Here is a 10667-nt window from a genome sequence, read left to right on the forward strand (position 1 = left end):
GCTGACAATTTGTTCGTTTTTGCACACACTGATGTTGACTCCATTAAAACTATTAGGGCTGCACTAACATTTTTTTCTGAGGTTACATGTCTTACTATTAATGAATGCAAATGTGTGGCTTTTACGGATGAGTGAATGACGAAACAAAGCAGGACATCTTCAACATTATGTGCATTGAGGAAGGAAGCTTTCCTCTAAGTTACTTATGATTCCGTTAACCGCAAAATTGATTGAGATCTCACACTCCAAGTCACTGATTTAAAAGGTAAGAAACATGATTTATGGCTGAGCAGCGAAGAAACTTTCTTATGCAGGGAAGATTGAGCTTATCAATAGTGTAGTCATGGGCATAATTGGATACTGGGCGCATCAGATGGTCATTCTGAAGAAGATAATGAAGGAACTCGATACGTTAATGCGGAATTTCATCTAGGGCAGTACTGGAAGAGTAGAAAAGAAAGTTAAATGGACCGCTCTCTGCAAATCGAAGGAGGAGAGAGGCATCAGACTTAAGAACTGTGTCGAGTGGAACAAAGCTCTAATCTTCAAGCATATGTAGACATTGAAATACAACTAGGAATCATTATGGATCAAATGGGTACACATGAGGTTTATGAAATAGGAAACCAGTATCTAGACTTTAAGAATCAACGAAGGTATGAGCTAGTCACTCAAGAAAATTCTTAAACTAAGAAACGATATAGCAGATTTCTATGACATTCGGCTAGGGGACGGGAAAGGCATTCTATTCTGGCACAGCACCTGGTTTGAAAATCAGGTTATCATTCACAAGGAGGAGTTCAAGAATATAAGCATTAGAAGAGACTGTGTAGTGGCGAAAATCAAAGATATCAAAGAAAGGAATTGGGACTCACTCCTGAGAAGAGTCCAGAAAGGCAGATGATATTGGATCACATAAGCAGCATACAACTTCACGACAGACCTGACGTTCATGAATGGAAAGCCGAAGACAATGGGAAGCTAGTTTTAAAGAGAATATGAGAGGTAACTCAAGAAAAAGTATAGAAAGTAGATTAGGCTGCTCTTGTATGGTCAGCCAAGATCATTCCACGATACCCATTCATCCTATGACTTTCCTTCTAGGAAAGACTCAACACTCCAGACCACATCAATAAGTATATGAGCATCCCAGACGTGAACTGTCTACTATGCAACGGAAACGAGGAAACTACTAATCACCTATTTGGAAGCTGTAGTATTGTTATGGAGCTTTGGGATTATTTTGTAAAGAGTTTGTAGCTGATTAGTTTCCCGAAAGAATGGAAAGAAATTACGGAGATAGCAGTACTCAAATCCAAAGGAAACAGATTCACAACAAACATATTCAAATGTGGCTTTGGAGTAGTGGTCTACAACATATGGATGGAGAAAAATGCAAGAGTTTATGACAGAATCCGTAGGAGCATTGAAGAGATGTGGAGAGAAATCGTATCGGATTGTGGCGTCCTCGTGGGAACATGGAGGAGAATTCCAAGCAATGAGCCGAACTATAACATATGCAGAAATTGGAATCTACCTTTTCAGAAATCACTAGAATTAAATGCATTGTAATGAGATTATTTTTAATTTTTAAGTTAGGATATTTAAGGCGAGAGATTATTTTTTATTTTTAATTAATATTTTATAAATTAATGTAGTCTTATAGGAATTAAATAACCTGAACAAAATAGAAATCGAACAAAATAATAATAAATTTAAACAATAAATTACAAAATCTTAGTTTCACTAATTTAACAATTTTTTGGTTTCAAAAATATTTAAAAAAATATATTGTAGAATCTTGTTTTATAAAGGAAATTATATATGAGACTTACCATATATAAACTATTATTTTATTTTTTTATTTTTTATTTTTATAAATGCAACTACCTTCATCATTTTTATATTTATTTTATTTATATATATATATACAATTTTTTTGATTTATAAATGCACATTTATATATATATATATATATATTATATTTATTTTATTTAAATATATATATTCCTTTATAATTTTTATATTTATATATAATATTACAAAATTATTTTATTTATATATATATATAAACAATTATTTTTTTGGTTATAAATACACATACCTTAATAAATTTTATATATATATAAAAATAATTTTTTTTTATAAATGCACCTACCTTATAAATAAAATATATGTATTATGAGAGAAATCATAAATTTATATTTAAAAAATCACATATTATATATATATATATATATATATATTCTTTTTTTTATTATTAAATATCTTAATACTTCAAATTAGATATTTTCAAATCAAATAAACCTTATGAATTCTATCAAAATACTTTTATATATATATATATATATATATATATATATATATATATTAATTGAGTTGTACATTTAATATAAAATTTATTTATTAAAAATCACCAATTTAACTTATATATTTATCCAATATTAATTATAAAATTTATCCTTAAATAAAATAAACTTGATGAATTCTCATTAAAAAATGATGTATTTTAATTGAGTTTATTATTAAATATTAATTCAAGGATCTTATTATAAAATTTAACTTTAAATTAAATAACCTAAAAACTTCTAATTAATTGAATTTAACACTAAATATTAATTATGAAACCTGCAACAACATCCAACGTATGTATAACTGTAATTAAACCAACTAGACTTTTCATATTTCTTCTCACCCAACTATTTTCTACCTATAAATAATCCTTAATCAACAAGGTCCAATTAAAAGAGAGTTCCTATAAATAATCTTAGATCAACAAGGTCCAATTTAAAAGAAAATGTCCAATTGAAGAGAGAAGATTGTCATATACAATTGTTATAACCTCAAATCGTTTAGTCTCGGTATGATCTTCTCATTTTCTCTATTAATATCATGTTTTCAATAATTGAATTTGTATTACGTTATGTTTCATAAGATAACAGATAGAAACGTTGTGGGCAATAACCAAGAACTAATGAAGATGAGACATCAACTAACCAGGATGAAATTCCTCTTCAACACGAATCGAAATCTTCATGGAGAGACTAAATCTTCAGTTGATCTTCTATGTTCGCAAGTGATGGAAATTTCCAAATCTCTAAGAGCTGCTGAATTGGAGAAAATGGAAGAGACTAATGCAACTGCCAAAAGATTTCAAGATGAGGAGAATGTAGCTGTTGAAGCTACCAAACAATTTTCTGAAGCTGATGATCCTAACAATATTACTTTGGAAGAAATGACAAACCAGGGGAATGCTTTCCCTCGTAGCTCTCGTTCTAAAAGCAAGCCCTCTTCAAGCGGTCAGATGGTTGCTCATAACAGGTTCGTTTCTACTCCCCAAGGTGGCAGCTCTCGAGATCAAAGAGGAAGAGGACATGGACGAAACTCTGGTGGTCGTGTTGGAGGAAACTTTGTTTCCAAATTGTTGGAGGATATCGAAGATAGATCACAAAGGGAGGGCTCTTGAACTCCTTTCATCTTATGTTTCTTTATTTTACAAACAATCTTAATTTTGTTGAACTATGTGCAACTAATGGGCTGCATTTCTTGACTTGGTTATCAAACAAGGAAAATTGACTGATATATGTTTAAGATATAATCATTTACTGGTTTTCATCATTTTTAGGATAAATAATCAAAAAGGGAGAAATTGCTATATATATATCATTGACTTTGATAATTTATTCTAAACAATCAAAGAGGGAGAAATTGTTAGATTAAAATCTTTAATTAACTTAGAATAATTAATCGACGTTATAAAGTTACCGAGTTTTGATAATTTAGTTTAAATAATAAAAAAATGAGAAATTGTTGGATTAAATTAATTTAGGATATTTAATACAATGATTCTACTGAGTTTTGATAATTTAGCTTAAATAATCAAAAGGAATAAATTATTAGGTTAAAGTCTTTTATTAATTTTAAGTGTATATAATAAGACTAAGTTGTGTTATTAATTATGTGTAGGGTTCAAAGAGAAGAAAAGAGAAATAAGAAGCGCGTCCAGTATTTTATCCAAATCGGTTTTTGGAGAAGCACTTCTGGCTTTATGATCAATTCGGTTTTTGGAGAAGCGTTTCAGATATTAGTATCAATGCGGTTTTAGGAGAAGCGCTTCTGATATTATGTTCAATTCAGTTTTTGGAGAAGCGCGTCCGATATTTTGATTAGCTTGATTCTTTGAAGAGCGCATCCGGTATTTTGACCGGCTCTGTTCTTTGAAGAGCGCGTCTGGTATTTTGATCGGCTTGGTTCTTAGAGAAGCGCTTCCGGTATTTTAACTAGTTCGGTTTTATATGACGCGCCTTTGGTATTTAACTAGTTCGGTTTTATATGAAGCACTTCCGGTATTTAACCAGTTTGGTTTTTTATATAAGGCGCTTCTGGAATTTAACTAGTTCGGTTTTATATGAAATATTTCTGGTATTTAACCAATTCAGTTTTATATAAGGCGCTTCCAGTATTTAACTAGTTCCGTTTTATATAAGGCGCTTCCGGTATTTAACTAGTTCAGTTTTATATAAGGCGTTTCTGGTATTTAACTAGTTTAGTTTTATATAAGGAGCTTTTGGTATTTAACCAATTTGGTTTTATATGAAGAGCTTCCGGTATTTAACTAGTTCGGTTTTATATAAAGCTCTTCTAGTATTTAACTAGTTCAGTTTTATATAAGGCGCTTCCGGTATTTAACTAGTTTGGTTTTATATAAAGCGCTTTCGGTATTTGATTAAGTTCGGGTTTTGAAGCGCTTCTGGTATTTGATTAAACTCGGTACTTGGCTTTTGTGAAGCACTTCCGGTTCTTGATCAAATCCATTATTGACAGTCTAACACAGCCACTAAGCTAATCCTATATAAGATTTCCACGTGCCAAACTAATTCAAAATTCATGTGTTGTACGTTCCCTGTACACCACAATCTCTTAAAGAATGTTCAGCGCACTACCATCATCTAGTACACTCACGCTCAAATGCATATCCTCTGATGTACTACCCTGGCACACATCCAACTGAAATAGGACATGTGTCAGCTGAAGTAAATTTGTCTGTTGAGGAGTCTTCTATTTAAGGACAATTTGGAGGACAATTTGAATTGAACTTTTCGCTACAGTTTTTACGAGTCTTAAGCAATTTTATGAACCTTCTCTCAAGCGCTCAAGTTCTAAAAGTTTACAAGTTTGCTAGATCATAATGTATTATTACATCTACTGTTATTTCTGTGTGAGATTTTAGTATTATAAGTTAAACAGAGGTTGTTTTGTTTAACATAGTGTGTTTTTCTAGAAGTTCGGAAACAAACATTGTATAAGTCCTGGTTGTCCGACTAGGTTTGTGTTAGTGTTGTATTCAAACCAAATCTTATAATGAATATCCTTCTCAAGGTTGAGAATAAGGGTGATGTAGGAGAGTTTGCTCTGAACATCCATAAACAAACTTTATGTCTTGTGTTCTTTTCATTCCGAATCTTTATACTCTTTATCCGCCGCTTCAAGTCTAAACAAACAGTTCCACACTTGACTTCGTTCAAGAGTTTGTGAAGACTTGTGAAGAATTAAAACATATATTTTCTTCTAACAGAGTTAATATCAAACGAAGGTTTTTCATGGTTAACAATACTTGGTTAACCTCCTGTTATTGTTTACTCATTTCCTAACACAAGAAGATCTAAATCAATTTGAAAGAAACAAAGTGAGGCAACTAACTCCAAGACTGGATGATCAATATGTTATTGGAACTAGATTGGTTTTTAAAAATAAGCTAAGTAAAAATGTCTTAGTTGTGAGAAATGGTAGCTCAAGATTATAGCCATGAGAAGGGAATTGAATTTGAGGAGTCATTCTCCCCTGTAGCTAGACTTGAAGCTATTAGAATATTCCTAGCTTATGTAGCTTTTAAAAACTTTAAAGTATATCAAGTGGATGCTAAAAGCGCTTTTTCTTAATGGTTTATTGAATGAGGATGTTTATGTTGAACTGCCTCATGGATTTCAAAATCATTCTCTGCCTAATCATGTTTTCAAATTAGAAAAATCCTTATATGGTCTTATGCAAGCTCATAAAGCTTGGTATGATATTTTGACTAAATTCTTGTTTGAGCATGACTTTATTATTGGCATAGTAGATAAAACACTTTTCAAATTTATTAAAGATTCACATATATTATTTATTCAAATCTATGTGGATGATATCATATTTGGGTCAACTAACCCCAAATTAGAGAAGTTTCTAAGCTAATGCAAGATAAGTTTGAAATGAGTATGATGGGTGAGCAGACGTTTTTCCTTGGTCTTCAAGTTCTTCAACTTGAAGCTGACATCTTCATCAATCATGCGAAGTATACCAGAGAATTGCTGAAGAAATTCAGCATAGAGAACTGCTAAGCTGCCTCTACACCCATGAACTCATCTAGCAAGCTGGATAAGGATGAAGGTGGCCAGAATGTCAACATCACAGCCTACCGAGGAATCATCATATCTCTTCTATATCTAACAACCAGACATCTTGTTTGAGGTCGGCGTCTATGGAAGATTCTAGGATAATCCTAAACAATCTCATTACATAGTTGTTAAGCGTATTTTGAACTATTTAAAGGGAACTCAAAATGTTGGATTGTGGTATCCGAAGTATTACAGTTTCAACTTAATCAGTTACTCTGATGCAGACTATGCATGATGCAAGATCGATCGAAAGAGCATTAGTGGAACGTTTCAGTTTCTTGGTGATAATCTGATCTCCTGGTTTAGCAAGAAGTAGACTCCTATCGCCACATCTACAATAGAAGCAGAATATCTTACCGCAGGCAGCTACTGTGCTCAGTTGTTGTGGGTTAAACAACATTTGAGGGACTTTGGCATCTAGAAAGACAAGTCTTCTATCTTCAGTTATAACATTATCGCGATCACATACAATCCAGTGTTGCATTCCAAAACGAAGTTTATCAACATCCGACATTATTTCATCTGGGATCACGTGGCGTAGAAGCATATTCGGCTGGAATATGTACCAATGGATCAACAAGTGGTCGACATCTTCACAAGACAACTCCTCGAGACTAAGTTTCCTTATTTTAGAAATATTTTGGGTCTTTTATATTTAAATTAATTTAATTTAATATGCACAAATTGAGGAGGAATTTGTTGATAAGCTGATAAGACAGACGTGTTAAGATAGATGTTTGAATTCGTGCTGAACAGAACAGTCGTCTAATGACATTATACTTCAGATGGTTTATGCTTAAGAAGCTTGTAATTTCAGCATAGTCAGACACTAAGTTATTAGACTCACAGTTACTAACACCACTTTTGTTGTGAGTCAGCAGACGCCTTCAGAAAAGACGTCTCACTAAGCTTAAATGCAAGGCATGCATATAGCACAGTCAGACGTCTGTCTAATGTGTACTTCACATGACTCGTCTTAACTAGAGTGGGACAATTATCTTAATCTTATCAATACACTGTCGTTTTATTCCTCTTCAGATAGTGAACGATCACATTTCAAAATAATTTGAGGGAAAATATTTATTTGACTTGATTTTATCTTATCTTATAAATATATCTTCAAAAATGAATAACATGAAGACACGTGTCTGTCATGTTCTTAAGATATGACGAAAACGCTCTGTTAATTGAGTTTTACAAGCATAATTAATTAAATAATGATTATTTATTTAATTACCAACACGTGTCAGTCAGTGTATCTCTAAAGGGTGATCTGTCTAAGACGTCTCACTATTCCTTTACGTTTTCAAAACCTTAAAAACTCTTTGCCTTCTCTCTAGAAAATCATTCGTCTTCTTCTTCATCTAAACCCGAACTGCTAAAGATAATTTCGTTTGCTCAAAATATGATGCAAGTAGATTTTGAATATGTTTATGCTTCAAGGTTGCCGACGATGATCGCCATGTTAAAAACCCTAGAAGCTTCTAGTCTAAGGAAGTTTCTTGGAGGTTTGTTCATTGTTCACAAATAAGAGGTTCGTGAGTTCTTTTTTATTGCTAGGTTGGTCGGAGACACCGTTTCGGCGACGGTGAAGTGCATAAAGGTCTCTATCTCCGAAGATCTATTTGCCCATCTTTTTGGGCTTCTGACGGAAGGGCTTTCCACCTTCCACGAGATTCTGGCCGAGGATATCTCGAAAATGCAAACCGTCTTCTCTAACGTCTCAGGTCCCATTGAGACTCATGGGAAGAAAATATTTCTGAAATTGGAGTTTTGTCTCTTTAATGACATCGTCTACATGTCTCTCTAAGAGAAAGTAGGGTCGTTTGACGCCTACACCGAAGAGCGATTTGAAACCATTATGGCTATCTAAGGGAGACGGCATCAACTAGTCATCAATTCTTTTCACCACTTTGACAATGATGGTAATGATGCCGAAAAAGCAACATGTTGGCTTCTCGGTCCAACTAATCAGGTTGCTTGAGCACCTGCAGGTGAACTTGGGTAAGGGTGATTATATCCATACCAGCAGGGTGATGACCAGCAACACTGTTGGCAACTACATTCTCAGGATGAAAGCGATTAAGGTATCCTAGTCCAGTCGCGGTTCATCCGTCTAACAGTTAAGTGGTCATTCGACCACTCTGTCCAAGTTCTTTACTGCCTCTAGTCGCCCAACCACAGGAAAGTGGAGAAAGTTGAGGGTGCAAGAGTCGATTACAAGTTCCACCAATTGAAGCGTGCTTCTGTTGGAGAAACAACTAAGGTTGCATTCGATGCGAAGAAGGCCATACTAGCGGAATTCCCTGTTGCAGAAGTGCCTCATGTGGTAGCCTCTGTTTTGCTTCTAACTGTAGTGCCTGTTAAGGTCTCTAATTTGAAACAAATTGAAGAATCAACATTAGTTGACCCTGCTGACCAGACTACTGATACTCCTACTGTAAAGGCTTCTCCTAAGGTAACCTCCGAATCTACTATGGCGTAGTGCTTACTAAAGTTCCCGTTGTGGAACCGATTAAAACACCAACTGTTTTGTCAGTTAGTACTACTGTATTACTGTTGAAGAGAGGCCTACGAGCGACAGTGTTGCCTCTTCTATTGTTGAACCAATTGCTATGTCAATTGGTATAATGTAATTGGTATAATGTTAATGAAAGTTTTGCGGGGGACATTTCTGTCTCCCCTACAGAACCAACTGTTATGGATTAATTTTTGTTAAATCTTTTTTTTTTGGAGGGAATGTGTACATTTTTTTCCTTTGGTTTTTATACAAATTTTTTATAGGTCCAACATTTAAAGACATGTTTACAAACAAATTCTTTGTAGGTCCAATATTTGAATATATGTTTATAAAATAAGTGGACTTTTCTAATAGTTGTTCTCTAACAGTTGTTTGTTCGGTTAGTGATCATATCTTTTTATAAATACATAAACATAAAAAATTCATGATTATTTTGACAATTATTTTGATATATATATATATATATATATATATATATTTCATATATATATATATATATATATATATATATATAATTTATGTATAAATATTTCATACAATTTACTTTTATTAATTTATTATATTATGAAACAACTACTAATAATTAATTATTTTTTAATTATTTTCCATCTAATTGTATATATATATATATATATATATATATATTATATTTTCTCTTCATATAAATATATTCTCTTTAATTAAATTAAATATTCTATAAAAATTTAGTTTATATTTTGCTTATACAACATAGGGTATATATTTAAAACTAATAGTATAAAGAATGGTGTGCGCTGTTTTTAAAAATAATCCAAGAAATCCTTAGGTAGAAATTTTGAAATATAAATATTTATTATCTCTCTTAAATCTTCCATTCAAAATCCTTTTTATTATACTCAAATACCTTCCTTCCCGATCTTGTTTGATCGTGTTTGGATTTATTTGGTTTTCTTTATTTTTTTGATCTTGACGATTTTTATTTTTAAAGTTTGTAATCCTACTAATGATTAAAACATAAAATATATGGTTAAATATTTTATTTTATTATTAATAAAATAACCAAACACTCATAAAATCTCAATTATTTCTAAACATCAAAATAATTTATTATTACAAATTATGATTAATTTATTTTGATGTGATCAATCTTGACAATTCAAAACGTATTAACCACAAATGCAAGTTCCATCAGTGATATATGAAATATGCACTTGAAAGGAAAAGTTAGTAGACACCCCATTTGACTTTATTGCACTAAATCCATCATAGATGCCAATATTGTAATTGTACCTAACAAATATTTATATATTTATTAAAATTGTATTTATAAATATTAAAATTATTGAAAATATCATTAAAGAAAATGTATTTATATATATAACTAAAGATTATTTAGTAATTAATAATTTTTGAATTGAAGGACTAATAATAATAATAATAATAATAATAATAATAATAATAATAATAATAATAATAATAATAATAATATATTATATTATATATTATATTTTATATTAGATAATATATATATATATATATTATGTTATTATTTTTTAAAATAATTTACTTAATAAAAAATTGTTTAAGCACTACGATAATAGTATGACATGAAAAAATTTATGTACAATTTGATTAATTAAAATAATTAATTGATTCGAAGATCTTCAAAAAGGGCAACAAGATCTTCACACGAATCCACATGTTTTTCGAATATAATCTCCGACATCGTCACG

Source organism: Impatiens glandulifera, chromosome 1 (assembly GCF_907164915.1).
Source record: "Impatiens glandulifera chromosome 1, dImpGla2.1, whole genome shotgun sequence".
Lineage (NCBI taxonomy): Eukaryota > Viridiplantae > Streptophyta > Magnoliopsida > Ericales > Balsaminaceae > Impatiens > Impatiens glandulifera.